The 16,295-nt window shown below is 36.5% G+C and overlaps 1 long non-coding RNA gene across 1 annotated transcript; it reads left to right on the forward strand.

Moving 5' to 3' along the window:
• The first annotated feature begins 2,775 nt into the window (after nt 1-2,775).
• On the forward strand, nt 2,776-12,416 carry LOC126825111 (uncharacterized). Its single transcript, XR_007681797.2, has 6 exons — nt 2,776-2,934; nt 4,222-4,300; nt 5,816-5,922; nt 10,311-10,377; nt 10,915-11,039; nt 11,876-12,416. It is a non-coding gene; the product is annotated as an uncharacterized LOC126825111 (long non-coding RNA).
• The last annotated feature ends 3,879 nt before the right edge of the window (nt 12,417-16,295 follow it).

Genomic DNA, 16,295 nt, shown 5'->3' on the forward strand with positions numbered 1-16,295 from the left:
GCCACCATGTGGTTTTCGGCAAAGGGGGAGAGACTCCGGAAAAGAATGCCGCGGGTTGCTTATTTGGGTTCTTCCGCTCATGACTCCAATGCTCCCCACCAAATTTGAAAAAGATCCATAATAAACTATAGCCTCTATCGATTTGGGTCATAACTCTTGAAAGGAAAGTCGTGGAACTCCAGGGTTCGCCCTGTCATGGCCAAACTGCTTCACACCAACTTTTAAACGAATCCATTAACAACTTAGCCTCTATCGCGTTCGAAAGTCATTTGTTGAAGGAGGGACCGACGGATTGGGTGTCGACATAATACGCCCACGGGTTATTGACCTGCTAAGATAGAAACAGAACCTACCATGAAAGTATGACTCCAGAAACGTTATCAGTGATCTTATCCCGGACCAAAGGGTCCATGAACAAGTGAAAATAGGTTGGAACTATTCCAAATAAATGCGACTGACCAACTGTATAGCAAAAGACTTCTAAGCTAAATTTTAAAAAAAATAACACGTTTGGTTGTGTCGACAAGTCTCGTCTAAATAGCGCAACACGAGTAATTATTTCATCTTAGGGAAAAAGTATAATACATGTACATTACAAAACATAACGATTATGCGCCCTTTGTGTAATAATGTGAGTAAACGATGAGGGGTTCGGCATGTTTATATTCGATTTAGACGCATGTCACTTATGAAAGCATTATTTTCAATATTAGATTAACATGCACTGTTTGGCTGATGAAGTAGACAACGAATTGCTAGTATTCAATTAAACTGTTTGCTATCATTTTAAATAAACAGTAATGCAGACGTACGCAATAACACCGATAGATATAACCACTTGAATATATTAGTAACGTCACGTAGAAATGTTAACAAATAGGGTTTGTAGCTTAGGTGATATTATAACACGGGTCAACAACATCATCTCAAATAGGGTTTGTAGCTTAGGTGATATTATAACAAGGGTCAACAACATCATCTCAACAGCCTTTATTTACAGAGATTGAAATCGGGTTTCTTCGTTTTTAAAACTGGGAACCATTTTATCAACTCTTAATGATGAACCTACATAAAAACGAAAAACGATAGGATTGTATCCGCTGAGTCTGGTATTTCTCATCTAATGGTATACTTTATATAATAAACAAAATGTGCGGAGTCGCAGATAATAAGACTTCCCACCCAATAAATCAATTAAACATTTTATTCACATTCCAAGCCAATAATCAACAAATTTAAATACGAATGTCAGTAAATGATTTAATTCAAAAATGGATAACCGAGGCTTTGTTTATTATCGTAAAAAACAGTAGCAATGAAAATCAAGAGCACACTTTTCTTCAACCGGCTATAACTCCGCATAGAATGAAGTAAGTTGAGTGAAATTTTCAACATACTGTATTCCCTTTTTATTGCCTATTTTTTTTTTACTTTTATTTCAAGAACTGTCAGAACGATGTTTGTTGTGCAACCAAATATTGGTCAGTGTTTTTGCGACGTACACCACACATCTGTCATTATTTTACAACGATCTCCCGAATTTGTTGAAATCCATCCGCAGGGTACAGCCTCCGTCATCTTGGAATTGATATTAAAAATCGAAGTAAGTCAATCGGAGCGCAATTGTTCAAGAACAATCATTCTAAGTTTCATGTCGATCGTACTTCAGTTAGCGGAGACTTGGGCTTTTTCGGAAGAGCGTCGTTCCTAAGAGTAACAAAAAGAATTCGAAGAGTCTCGCCCCCAAGAAAAACAAAAAGAATTGGAAGAGCATCGCCCCCAAGAACAACATAAAGAACAACAAGACCAGTTCCTGGTCCAAAAATATATATGGCATTAAATATGATTTCCATGTGGCGATATGATTTGCAATCTTTTAAATTATTAAGAATTTTTATCAATCACAGTTGACGATGTTCGGAATATGAAAAACGTATAAGTAAATTACCTTGGGATAAGCCAGATTTTAAAATTAACCATTAAAAAAAAAACAGAACAAAAAAAACAGAACAAAATTGGTTGACCATATAGATGAATATGCGCGTAACCACAGCTTGCCTTGACGTAACCAAGTTCGTGATAGTTATAGGACAAGATATAAATTACGTTTAATTTTACTTAGCAAATTGTTTTGTAAGTTAATGTAAGCGGTGTGGAAATACTTCAGAATTAAATTATATGTGTATACCTTAAAGATGTTTGATTATTAAATAGTTTCTAATTATATTAATAACGGAAGGGGTGGTGTGCAAATATAAAGCTTTAAAGGAACTAAATCGCCAATATTTGGTACCTAGACATGCTAATGTAATATTAATGTATATAACTGATTCACATTCAATCGTTTCCCTTTTTACTCTAATTTCAAATCAGTTATATTCTGTGAAATACTCCAGAAGTTTCAATCAGATGACAATCTCTAGAGTCTGGCTATTCCAGTCTACAACAATAGTATTTATTGCGCATGCTCTCCAGATAAGAATATGTGACATGACTTGTGCAATACATGGAATATGAAAATTTTAGTCAATGTCACGGCAAATGGGAACAAATTCTCGTGAACGAGAATAGAAATGGGACATAATCTCGGATTGTTCGGCCGGTCACCTGCTCAAATCTGATCGGGTTATTGTGACCTGGTACGGAAAAATGTATAGACGACTATTTAGAATGCACATCGCCACGACATACTTATCTAATGTTTACGATTTTCCATTGATTGGTAACTGGAGAAAAGGTGCGTCGTGCAAATATTTTTTGTTTGCTTGGTTACCTCAATTCGAGTATTATCTAGGGTTCATATAAATGAGAGGGGATCTGGGTAACTAGTACAGGACGCCAGGAAGATATCCTTATAAGATATACAGATCTCACCAAGCTGTCTACAAAAAAGAAAATTTAATATGAATTGGTGGATACTTGTCGCAATTTCTGGTAACAAAATCTGTTCACTATTATTCTTAACATTTCTTTTTTCAAAATTATAAACTAAATATTTTTTTTCCAGGGAAATGAATCGGGGTTTAACGTTCTGGGCTATTGAAGACGGGTTTTGCAAGGAAATAAGGCGGTTGGTCGAGGGGAGTCAGGTTGAGGTCGATCGGGAGATTCATACTTTGAGTTTTTACTTACTGTCTGAACCCTCGTAAATTTTAAATGGATTTCTTCGATTATGAACAAACTACTTAACTTTGGTTATTATAAACGTACCTGTGTATTTGAAATCAACTCCCGTTAACTAAAATCCATTGCACAACTCATTATCCCAACGAATACATACAGTATGTTTTTCTATTCAGAAGGAAATCCTACCATCTTCGAAGGAATTATTAGTGAGCAGAAATTCGCCCATGTATCTGTTATCACTCGTCACTTCAGTCAGTTATATAGAGGGATAACTCGTGTTTTCAATTTGCTTTCATCACTCCCGATTGTTCAAGCATTGATTACGCATCTATCGTAGCAATGATCTCTGTAATAAAATAATATTGGGAACGTGTTTAACCAGTTCTATCACATATGTGACAATGACTGGCACCAATATTGTGCTTTAATAATTGTTATGTTGTCTATGTTATATATCCTTTGTAAGGCGCCACAAAGAAGTCAAACTGATTGAATGTCCAGCGCTCTAGAAAATGATTGTTATATATATATACCAGCATACATTCACGCACAACATTAAGGGTATATAAAGAAGAAATTTTTAACCAACAAGTTCAAAGGACAACTTATATCTGCTTTTAACTTCGTTTAAATTGTGGCGTTGTAACACGGACATTGTTCGCCGATCAATATCACAACTATTAAACAATACGGGGGGGGGGGGGGGGTGAATGGCTTAATGGTTAGCACGTGTGCGCTGTATCATAAAGCCTGTCATTGAGTCAATTGGCGTGGTTTCGATTCCCCGGTTGTACGTGACAAGGAGTAGGGTCGCTTGTCCAACCTCGTGGGTTTTCTCCGGTTCTCCGGTTTCCTCCCACTGCTAAAGACCCCTACGCGCAAGCGAATTATGGAAATAAAATTGAACCATGTTAGTCCCGAAATGACCTAGTTTGTGTCTAGTGGACGTTAAACCCCGTTTCTCTCCCCCCCCCCCACGGCTGAAATTATACCATTGTTAGCCCCGATATGACCTAATTTGTGTCGAGTGGACTCTAAACCCAGTAACTCCCCTTTTGTTGATTGTCTTTCACATTTTAAACATTAATATTTCAGCTGCTACAACAACATATGTCCAAGCTGATACATGTGCCGAATGTATAGAGGCATACAGCAAGAGTTCACAGTCATGCACGTAAGTATTTTATTACTGATTTTGATGTAAGCGGAACATGTTTTATGTCATTGCCATAATATTATTGATTTGTAGTGTCGAGATTGTGGATTCAGTTCGTAAATAAGGAAGCTTACTAGGAGTCAAGGAAGAGATATTTTTATTCTTCAGCCATTACACAACTCTGCACATTGGAGGCTGCTCTATTGAAGTTACATTTTAAAGTTATATTAAGTACGAAAACACAATAAGACCATTAATATGAAATTTACCGTGACACAACTGTATATTGTAAACGAACAATGTATAATGAGCTAAGTTCAATGAAATGAAATTAAATGAAATTTTGGTTTAACGTCCCACTCTCCTCCTCACGGGCATGCGCCATACAGTGTGTTGTGAGGGAAATTTTGCCCTGACAACAGTGCTAAGGCCTACTTTTATATCGAATTCCAACTGTCAAATGATCTTTTACGTGCATGCCAATGTGTACACGGGACCGTAGTTTATCGTAACATCCGAACAACTAGACAGCTGTCCTTGTCAGGCCCTGCGTCCTGCATCACTGACAAGAGAAAATCACGCGGCCAACACCGAGAAGCGAACGTGCGACCTCCAGGCTAGCGAGCCAGCATCTTACGCATAATATTTGATAATGATAAAAACCTAAAAAGCCATGTTAATGTGATAAATACATTATAAAAATATCATAAAATTTGTTAAAACCAACATAAAAATCATAAACTTCTGCGAGAAACTTTCATAAAATTATGAATTTATGACCATCTTACTCGGGGCTGTGAACTGAAATTCGCTGATTCTAATATGAGTAGGTATAGATAAAAAAAATATCATGCATGTATATACAAATAAAACAAAAGAGTACAAAGGAATTGTCAAGTTACAATATACAAATGGAGAAAAGGAAGCATTTGAATTATAGTTCAAAAGTTTGGGTAAAATAAAAGGGTTTTAGACATCGTTTAGACAGGTCAGGACTATTTTGGACTTCCAGTGTTCGATTGTTTGACTCTAGACTTCAACAACGCGCGTTCGTAAATAATCATACTCGTTAAAGTAATGCCTTTTGCTATACTTAATGTTAATGAGAGGTAACGACATAATGATACCATCGCTCCCTGGTTAACTAAATGAAAAGTCCTACTGATTTGCACCGACCGGGATAATAAAGGCCATACAGTACGTTATGAGGGAATATTTGCTCGGGCAGTGGCACTACGGCTGTCTCTGATTTTAAATTACAACTGTCAAAGGGTTCTTTTACGTGCACGCCAACGTGTACACAGGACTTACCAGACAAGGAAAACCACGCAAGGATATCCAGAAGAACTTTCTCGGCCAACACCGGGATTGTAAACAGGACCTTCATGTTACTCACTGAACCACCGTGGCTCCCTCCCTGGTTAACAGATAACACTTGATAGTTCCAATGTTGATGCTAGATGGTGTAAAATTTCAGAATTTTGGTTGTGCTTAACACTTTTTACTACAAATATTATTCTTTACCATAAACAGGGATGCAAATACTTACTCAACGTGTGCAACTGATTCTGCTAGCGATGCTTGCAGTACCACTGAAAAAAGTACAGCCACTGATGCAATTGCATCCAAATGTACAACTGGTGAGTATAAAAAAAAAGTTATTGATGAATTCTGTGACTGACATTTTTCATAATACACGTATGGAAATAAATGTTCAATGATAGACCAAAAAGTCAGTAGGTTAGATACTAGGGTTAGTTAAAAGAACAGTACAAGAAAAAAAAACCAATAGAACGAACGGCGAAGAAACACAGTCAAAACAATCACTCGGAAATACTCAAAATCAGATGGAACAAACGGTATAGAACACGGTTAAAACAAAGAGAGATGGGGTTAAACGTCCACTCGACACAAATTAGCTCATTTCCGGACTAACACACGTTTCAATTTTATTTCAATAATTCGCTTACGTGTATAGGTCGTTAGCAATAGTAGAAAACGGGAAGACCTGGAGAAAACCCACGAGGTTGGACAGGAAACCCTACTCCTTGTCCCATACAAGCGGAGAATCGAAACGTCACAGAATTTAATAGTCATCGCAGGGGGGGGGGGGGCTGCGCCACACACAAACAATTACACAAGACAAATCTACGCACAGGACACAAAATACAGACATCACAAATAACAAACGTACATGTCAGCAGTGAATATTCTGGGAATAATTTGACCTGAGAGATAATTGGTTAGCAATAAGGTTATCGGGGTTAAAAACCACTGTGGCCGACACATCGCACATGTGTATCCTTACGACCAGTTTGATACTATAGGGGCTATTTTAGTTCTATATAAGATGCTCTGTTTAATATATTGAGGTGGTTAAACTAATGGATGACAACGAGAAATGGACTAAGTAGGTATTTTGCAAGATTCAACTTTCTTAGACTAGCTCACAGACAGTTCCTGTTGCCATCAATTGCTGAAAGTAGGGTACTCTCGTCCAGTCATCTCGTGCACAGATTAGTCCAATTTTACGTCAACGGTTGTCTATATAATAACGAACGGGGTTAAATTTCCCTTCAGACATTAAATTTTAGTATTCTCCTTGGCTGAGTGGCTGGGAAACGGACATCATTCGGAGTTCCTAGGGGAACATCATATCCACAGCCTCCTCGGCTTAGGGTTAAGACATCATTTGGAGACCGGGATAGAGACAACATGTAGTGTTTCAGCCGTTTGTTCTGAGTTCTACACTTGTTAAACTCAGACGTTGTAATTTCCCGTATTTAACCTTTGTGTTATGGATATTGCATTTCATATAGTTATGCAAGCGAAGTGTCTCAGACTTAAATTATGATCATTGGAAATAGTTTATACACAACGTGGAGGCCAAAATTAGTTCCTCATTCATGTGACCAGGATAGTCAAATCTGACACCGTAGTGTTACACCAGCTTCCAGGAATAATTCATTTAAATGACCTAAATGTCTTTGATTTAGATCAAAATAAACTACATGTAATGTGTTATTTCCATTAGTGATTAAACGGTCTCTAAGTTTAAAAAAAAAATTTCCAAAGAATAATTTGAAATATATTGTAGTAATATGGAGGGAAAGAATTTGTGCTTTGAAACATCTATGTAAAATAATATTAGGATTTTGATTAATTATTCTCCATTGTCAAAATATTAGCTATGGTATAAGTTAAATTCTGAAACGCAAATTAAAATTGGCTATAAATATTGTGACAATAACAAGACATGGGGTCTAAAGACAAGAATGCAGAAATATGATGGCTAGAACAATAGCGTTATCTTTCATATTATTGATTCTTACTTCATAACCACAAATATGGAAAGTATATGCTGGTTATTTTGATACGTTAACTGAGCTATAGATTAATGAACATGTTGGTCATTTTTCTTTGTTATAAAACATATATCATATTTGTTGACCAAATAAGGTAACAATCCCTAGCGATGTTCAGTTTGGGGTGCATGTCCTTTCCATATTTAGAACTTAGTTGTTATCAGTCTTTAGATTAACACCTCAAACAAAGGAATAGGCACCTATAAAATAGGGTGGGGAAATAGCATTCGGGAGAGCTCACTCCGCCGGTCATACCAGCCATTTAGTTATTTGAGACTAGGAAGAATTGTAACACTTCCAGTTTGTAGAAATAAAGTATTTTAAGAAAAGAACCTGAAGCGTGAAGATTGAATATTGAGGACTGAACATCTGATAGTACTACAATATGTTAACATGTTTTAAGAGATTCTTTCGAAATATATTTGTTTATTATTTTTAAAAGATTAATTGACAAGCGGTTGCCATGCAAGATACACCCACATTTTGCAAGAGATGGACAGAGAGAACAAGCTCAAAAAAGAAGTGATTTTTTCGTACAATCAAGGGCCATAATTCAGGAAGTTATGATCCAATATGTGCGAATATCGAAAGGAACCAAGATCTTTGGGTTATAAATATGTATTTCAAGTTTCATCAAAATCGGATCAAAATTGTGACCTCTATAGGGTCCACAACCTTGATATACCATATTTTTACGCTATTTGAGAACGAACGGCGGCCATTTTGTCTGTCAATTTTGGGCCAATTTTCACGAAAATCGAACTCCGTCGGCCTTAGGGTGTAACGGTGACATAATAATACGTTTTTTTAAATCTGATAAAAATTATGACTTATATAGGGTCCACAAGCTAAAAACGCGATTTTTCGTACAATCAGGGACCATAATTCAGGAAGTTAAGGTCCGATATGCGCGAATATCGAAAGAAACCGAGATCTTTGGGTTATAAACTTACATTTCAAGTTTCAACAAAATCGGATAAAAATTGTGACCTCTGTAGTGTCCACAACCTTGATATACCATATTTTTACGCTATTTGACAACGAACGGCGGCCATTTTGTCAGTCAATTTTGGGCCGATTTTCACGAAATTCGAACTCAGCCGTCCTTAGGGTGTAACGGTGATATAATAATATGTTTTTTTAAATCGGATAAAAATTATGACCTCTATAGGGTCCACAAGCTAAAAACGCGATTTTTGGTACAATCAGGGGCCATAATTCAGGAAGTTACGGTCAGATATGCGCGAATATCGAAAGGAACCGAGATCTTTGGATTATCAACTTAGATATCAAGTTTCAACAAAATCGGATAAAAATTGTGAGCTCTATAGTGTCCACAAGCTAAAAACGTGATTTTTCGTACAAACAGGGGCCATAATCCATGAAGTTTCGATCCAATACATGCCAATATCGAAAGGAACCGAGATCTTTTGGAGATAAACCTATATTTCAAGTTTCGTCAAAATCGGATAAGAATTGTGACCTGTAGAGTGTCCACGGACAGGAGCGACGGCATAATACGTCCACATGAAAATGTGGGCGTATAAAAATATGATTGTTTACAAAATTCATTTTCGTTTTATTGTCGACAAACAGTTGGTTATAATTCAACGATTTCTTATCTATGGGAATACAATTTTGAACGAAATCAGACTGTCACCGAACAAAACAAATCAATATCACATTAAAAAAATAAACTCATCCATTATCCAATTTTCAGTAAATCATTTTACACAACGTATGTAAATCGCCTTGAAACACACTAAACATGTTTATTCCTCTTCTTTGAGCGACATTTTACATTTTATACACGAAACACAAAATAAAAAATTCATAATTTGGAACACACGGCGTTATCAAGCAAATGGAGCTGAGAGACCCCAGCGAAACGTCGCTTTAATCGAAACAGTAATTTTGTTCCATATTATGTTTTTGTGTTTATTAAGTTTAGTTCTATTCAAAGAAAACCGCGATTATTATTATTATTATTATTATTATTATGTAAACATATGCATCTATTAGTTGGCCTGATAGATTTGTCTCAATTTTGCAGACAATCGTGAAAGCGCTGATCTCTTCACTAAAAGTTTATTTTGCACACGTTTGTATTTAAAGGACAATATTGGTGTCAGTCAGTATCACATTATGTCATTGTGATAGAACTAGTTAAATGCTTTCCAAATACAATTTTAATACAGAGATCATTACTACGATAGATGCGTTGTGAAGTTTTCAAGAAAGGGAAGTGCCGAACGCAAAAGGAAAACACAAGTTATCCTTCTATATAACTGACTGAAGTGACGAGTGATAACAGAAACACGGGCGAATTTCTGCTCACTAATAATTCCTTCGAAGATCCAAAATTATTACGTGAGGCTGTGAGTGGATATCTGATAATTCAAAAAAGTAAATGAATGCCACTAGATAAGAGAAAACGAGAAAAATAGAAATAGCCCGTACATTCGCTTGTTTTTATTCATTTTATACCGATATGTGATAATGACTGACACCAATATTGTCCTTTAAAATGGTTTATTTATCATGAGCAAGTCAAGATGCAGTAAATCTAATATATGTCTACATGTATTTTGATATCTTTAAGCTCAATAGACCTGTTGTTTTTATTTTTAAATACAATCATTTTATATCCTTATATTATACAGCTACATGTAATAACTGTACCACTGCATATGATACTGGTGTGGCCGCGGCTGATGCTAATAATTGCACGTGAGTATCAAGATACTAAATGTTGTACAATTCTTAAATCTATTTGGTAGTTAAGCCAAACGTAATGATTCATTTGTTTTGGTACCGTTTCGCTTGGTCTAGTCGTGTGCTGGTCAAGGCCAACTCGCTGAACTGGTTCTAAAAACATGTCTGAGATAAAAGGTGACTTGGTAGTAGTAGTGTGTTTTGGTTTAGATTAAAATTGAAATTTGTAAGTGGAACCTTTCCTAACAGAATATGAGACTGTGATACAATTATATTAGATTATACACTGTATATCAAAAAAAAAAGAAAAAAAAAACAAATTGAATAAAACACGACACCCTTGACTTTATCTCGGGTAATGATATCACATCATTCTACATTAGTATTTTGATGTTTGAATTACATTTTGCAATGTAACAGTTTTTGTCCTTGATTGTTCCATAAACATATATAATATGTTTTTGTATCATACAGTGTAGCACAGACATATGTAACATTTTTTATGTCTTATAGTGTAGTAGAGATTTATGTAATATGTTTTATGTCTTATAGTGTAGCTGAGACATATGTAACATGTTTAAATGGTGTGAGTGATAACTGTACTGATACTACTGGTACCACTGTAACACTGGCTGACACAAAAACAGAAGCTGGCAAGAAGGAGACAGAATTTTGCAGTAAGTTACCCGATTTGCATTTAAATGAAATGTAATGAGATGGGGTGCAACGCCCTATTTTCTGTACCGAATGGGCTAATGAAGACGGACATACTCTATACAGGGTGCTTTGTGGTAATTTTTTCGCGGTGAGTGTCCCTACTGCCTACTCTTATTTTGAATTCCATGTGTCCAGGGTTCAATATGTGCACGGGACCAAGGGGTTTCTCCCATCCGAATGACTAGGCGCTGTCCTCGGCAGCTCCTCTGTCCTACACCACTATGACAAACCACGCCTGAAAATTCTGAGCAACTTTCTCGACCAACCCGGGTACTCCTGACAATGACACATGCTTTGGTGTGTATATTACTTTTATCGATTTTCTCCACAGCACCAAATTTTTTTGTAGATGTATCTGTCTAGAACTGAGTTTTCACATTTCTAAGTATAACATATTATGAATCAACACTTCGGAAACGAGTAGACATCTGCGAATTCTGTTTAGCAGCGACCATGTTGAAAATACTGGGATTATATTGAGACAAAGTCCTTTGCGTGTATTAAAGGGATATGGGTCGACAAAAATGTTCATAAACATAACCCATAATTAATTACGTTCAAGCACAGGAAGTGATCTTTCATGAGCACTGACTTTCTTATAAGTATGTTATCAAAAGACCAGTTAGTTCGCTCCAAATATGTTTAAATTTCAATCATAGATTCACGTTCGTGGTAGCTAGGAAATAAGCAAATCAACTGTTAAATATAATAACAACTCATAAATATTCATACCCTTTCGTATTCCAAGGGAAAGGCTATTGTATTTTAATATTTGTTATATTCATATCAATTTCAGATTCCGCTGGTAGTTTAAATGTTTCTGTGATGCTTACTTCATTGATGATGGCTGTCGTTTCCTTAGTTCGAGTATAAATTTCATAAATCCCAACACTGTTGTTTTTATTTATTTCTAACAATGTCAATACTATAGCTTTAAATATGTGAATTTTTTGTTAATTTATAAAATTGAAGGTAATATTTTATAGCAGCAGTGTAGAACTTCTATTGTCGATTTAAGATCTTCCATATACATGTACGTAGAACTTCTATCGCAGATTTAAGACCCTCTCAAAAATTTTAGTCTCACAGGATTGTATAACAAAAAACTTTTATATAATACATTATTATTGGTGTGATAGTTGTAAACTGTTATTTCTTTAATTATCAAAGTGTTTAAAATGTTTTATATTATTGTTTAAGATTTATTTTAATACACGTAGAACTTCTGTTTGATTTTGTTTCTCGAACTGATGTTTAGCCGGTATGATGTTAGTTTGATTTTAACTGACGGATAAAAATAAAGGTTGTATGAATTTCGGAAATAAAACCTGAAAACAAGTAAATAATTTGTTATTAACAATTTATATACATCATCCAAATAAGCAAATCTGTTATATACATAAACAGGGACCATGCTGGCTCGCTAGTCTGGAGGTTGCGGGTTCGCTCCCGGTGGTGGCCGAGAAAGGTCATTGGGAATTTCCGGCGTGGCTTCCCCTTGTCAATGGTGCAGGACGAGGACCTGACAAAGACAGTCGTCTAGTCGTTCGGATGGGAGTGGCGAGCACGTAAAAGATCCTTTGGCATTTGGAAATGGAAATAAGAGTAGGCGGTAGCGCCGCTGTCCGGGCAAAATTTTCCTCGTAGCATACTGTATGGCTCAATCGGAGCAGAACAGTAGGACGTTCAACCCCATTTCATTCAATTTCATTTTATATACCTGAACACTTCTCTTATTTTAAGAGGAATACGTGAGGACTTTGTTCATCGAACTACTGTCAAGTGTTTCTTCTTTCTGTCACATAGTCACATAGTTGATCATATGCCTGTCATCGAGTCAAGTGGCGTGGTTTTTATTCCCTGTCTGTACGTGACAAGGAGTATGGTCGCCTATCCAATCTCGTGAGTTTTCCCCGAGCCCTCCAATTCCTTCCTACGGCTAAAGACCTGTGCGAATTGTTGAAATAAAATTGAACCATATGTTAGCCACAAAATGACATAGTTTGTGTCGAGTCGAGAGCAACAGACTTGAAAGACGCGTTAAATATGGCGTTCCCCAAGGGTCTGTACTAGATCCCGTGCTGTTTACCATGTACAAAACCTAACCCGGTCATCTTCGCTGGCATAAATCATACTGGAGATCAATAGCCCGTCTGTGTTTGTTATTGTTGTAGATATATTTGGTCCACACTAAGGCTTACGTTTCATTATACACGATTTTCCATTTTACGACAATACGGTACGGACGATTGTGTTTGATATTTATTGTTATGGAAAAACTTTTAACTGCTAGACATAAATGGAATATAAGATAGCGATAAATTTAGTGGGTAGGCTAATAAAAAAAACCCCTCTGTTCTGGAGACTATCACATTGTTCATTGTTTGCCAGGGGGGCATCATCCCGAATCTGAATCTACACATATTGAAGATATATAATCCATCGAAATCCTATACATGTATTTCAATACATTATGCACATTTTTAGGAAACTTTATGAGTTTCCCTCCAAAATGAGCCTCCATTTTGAATTTTGCCCCCTAGCGGAATTTAGCCGTCACTTTTAGGAGGAATACCAAGGCTCATTGGATTCAAACCGAGGTCCGAGAGAATCTGTCACGAATTTTACCCCAGGAAATAATCAGAAAATGACTTATGCGGGCCATCTTGAATATTTAAATTTCCACAAGGGTGCCTGGGTGGCGGACTATAATTCCAGGTTTGTCACTCTAGTTTATATATATATATGTAGAGATTGTGATTATCCAGCCCCATACCTAAGAACACACACGACGATTAGTGCGTCCTTTTCAAAGACAGTTTGAATTTTCATTTCTGCCTGGTTTTAGTGAATATTTATGATTTTGGAGCAGAAGAATCAGGAAGTAAATAGTCGGTGATCGGTTACTATATTGGCATCACTGGCTTAAGATTCCCTTAACATATTGGACTATTTTTGGTTATAAAGATTTAGATCATCGGAATGTTAAACCAGCGGTTGCCAGGCAAGATAGTTCATATTTTGCAAGAGATGGATAGAGAACAGCTAAAAACAAAAGCGACTTTTCGTACAATCTGGGTCCATAATCCAGAAAGTTATGGTCTGAAATGTTCAGATATCAAAATCTTTGGTATATAAAGATGCATTTTAAGTTTAATCAAAATCGGGTAAAAATTGTGACCTCTAGAGAGTCCACAACCTTCATATTACATACTTTTACACAATTTATGTACAAAGAGTGGCCATTTTGTCGAGCAGTTTCATTTCGATTTTCCCGAAATTCGAATTCAACCTTCATTATGGTGGAATGATGATATATTTAAACGGTTTTTAAAATCGGTTAAAAAAATTGTGACCTCTAGAGAATCCACAACTAAAAAAACACGATTTTTCGTACAATCAGGGGCCATAATCCTGGAAGTTATGGTCTTATATGCGCAAATAGCGAGAGCAACAGAGATCTTTGGGACATAAACATATGAACAAATATTTTAAGTTTCATCAAAATCTGATAACAATTGCGACTTCTAGAGGGTCCACAACCTTGGTATTACATACTTTTACACTATTTGCGTACAGGGAGTCGGCATTTAGTCTGGCAGTTTTGGTCCGATTTTTAACTAAATTTGAACTCAACCGTCATTAAGGTGTAACGGTAGCGTTTTCATCTTTAAAATCGGATAACCAGCTGCTGCCAGGCAGGATACGCCCACATTTTGCAAGAGATGGACAGAAAACAAGCTAAACAAATTTTTGTACAATCAAGGGCCATAATTCAGGAAGTTACGACCCGATATACGCGAATATCGACAGGAACCAAGATCTTTGGGTTATAAAGATATATTTTAAGTTTCATTAAACTCGGATCAACATTATGACTTCTAAAGGGTCCACAATCATGATATACCATATATTTAATATTTACACTATTTGCGTATGAGGGGCGAATATTTTGTCAGGCAGTTTTGGTCCGATTTTCATGAAATTCTAACTCAGTCGTCATTAGGGTGTAGCGGTGAAATATTCACGCGTTTTTTTTTCAATCGGATAAAAATTATGACCTTCTAGCGGGTCCACAGGCTAAAAATGGGATTTCTCGAACAACCAGGGCCATAATCCAGGAAGCTACGTTCAGATATGCGCGATTATCAAAAGCAACCAAGATCTTTGTGATATAAACATAAATTTAAAGTTTCATCGAAACTGGATAAAAATTACACTATTTGCGTACGAGGGTCGAAAGGAAGCCAGAGCTTTGGGTTATAAACATGTATATCAAGTTTCATGAAAATCGGGTGATAATTGTGACCTATAGAGTGTCCACAAACAAATTGTGGACGGACGGACGTACAGGGATGACGGCATAATTACAAGGAAATAGCTCCATGACGGATGATGGAATTTCGATTTTGATAAGGTTTATCCTTGCAACTAGTCCAACAATTTAATGAAGTTCACAATAAAAATCGCTCTCTTTAACCGAGTAAACGATTAAATAAGGACAATTAATAACTGGACCCGGGAAAACGCGTATAAATTCATGTATGAACCGCCCCTTCCCCGTGATTTAAGAATACGATAAAACGATATAATGGCTCGCTATAAACTACAAATAATGTGATTAAGTGAAATAAGTTGGATTTCATCGCGGAAAACCCTAAAGTACGCTGGAGAAGGTACCAAAGAAAGATATTACCCAGGTATAAGCATGGGCTGAATATACTTGGACCCCCCCCCCCCCCAAAAAAAAAAAAAAAGATTTACATAGTAGGCCCAAACTCCTATTTATTTACAACAATTATTAGGATTAGTTAAGATTCTATCTGTATAAAACCTGTACATATCCCAATATGGTTTGTACTGCTAAAATAAAACACAGAGATAATCATCCTGGAAACATGCGTGAAGTGAAAAGCACCTGTGTTCCATAAAATTGTGTCTAGTTAGCCTGTCAGTAATATTTTGTTAATTTTTTTCTGCCACTTATCAGAGTGAATCGCATGTAGGTACCCAAAAACATAACCGCCTAAACCAAATATTTATCGCCCGCTCAGCCAACAACGTAACCATAATGCTTTTGCACGCGGTGTCTTGGTAGACAGCATGGCTACATGGTGTTTGTTTATATTTTTTAGGGGTTTTAAAAAATGGGTTAGGGTTAGGGTTAGGGGTTAGGGTTGCGGACCCCCCCCCCCACCCCCCAATATATATTTCAC

The sequence above is a fragment of the Patella vulgata genome, chromosome 6 (assembly GCF_932274485.2).
Source record: "Patella vulgata chromosome 6, xgPatVulg1.2, whole genome shotgun sequence".
Taxonomy (NCBI): Eukaryota; Metazoa; Mollusca; class Gastropoda; family Patellidae; genus Patella; species Patella vulgata.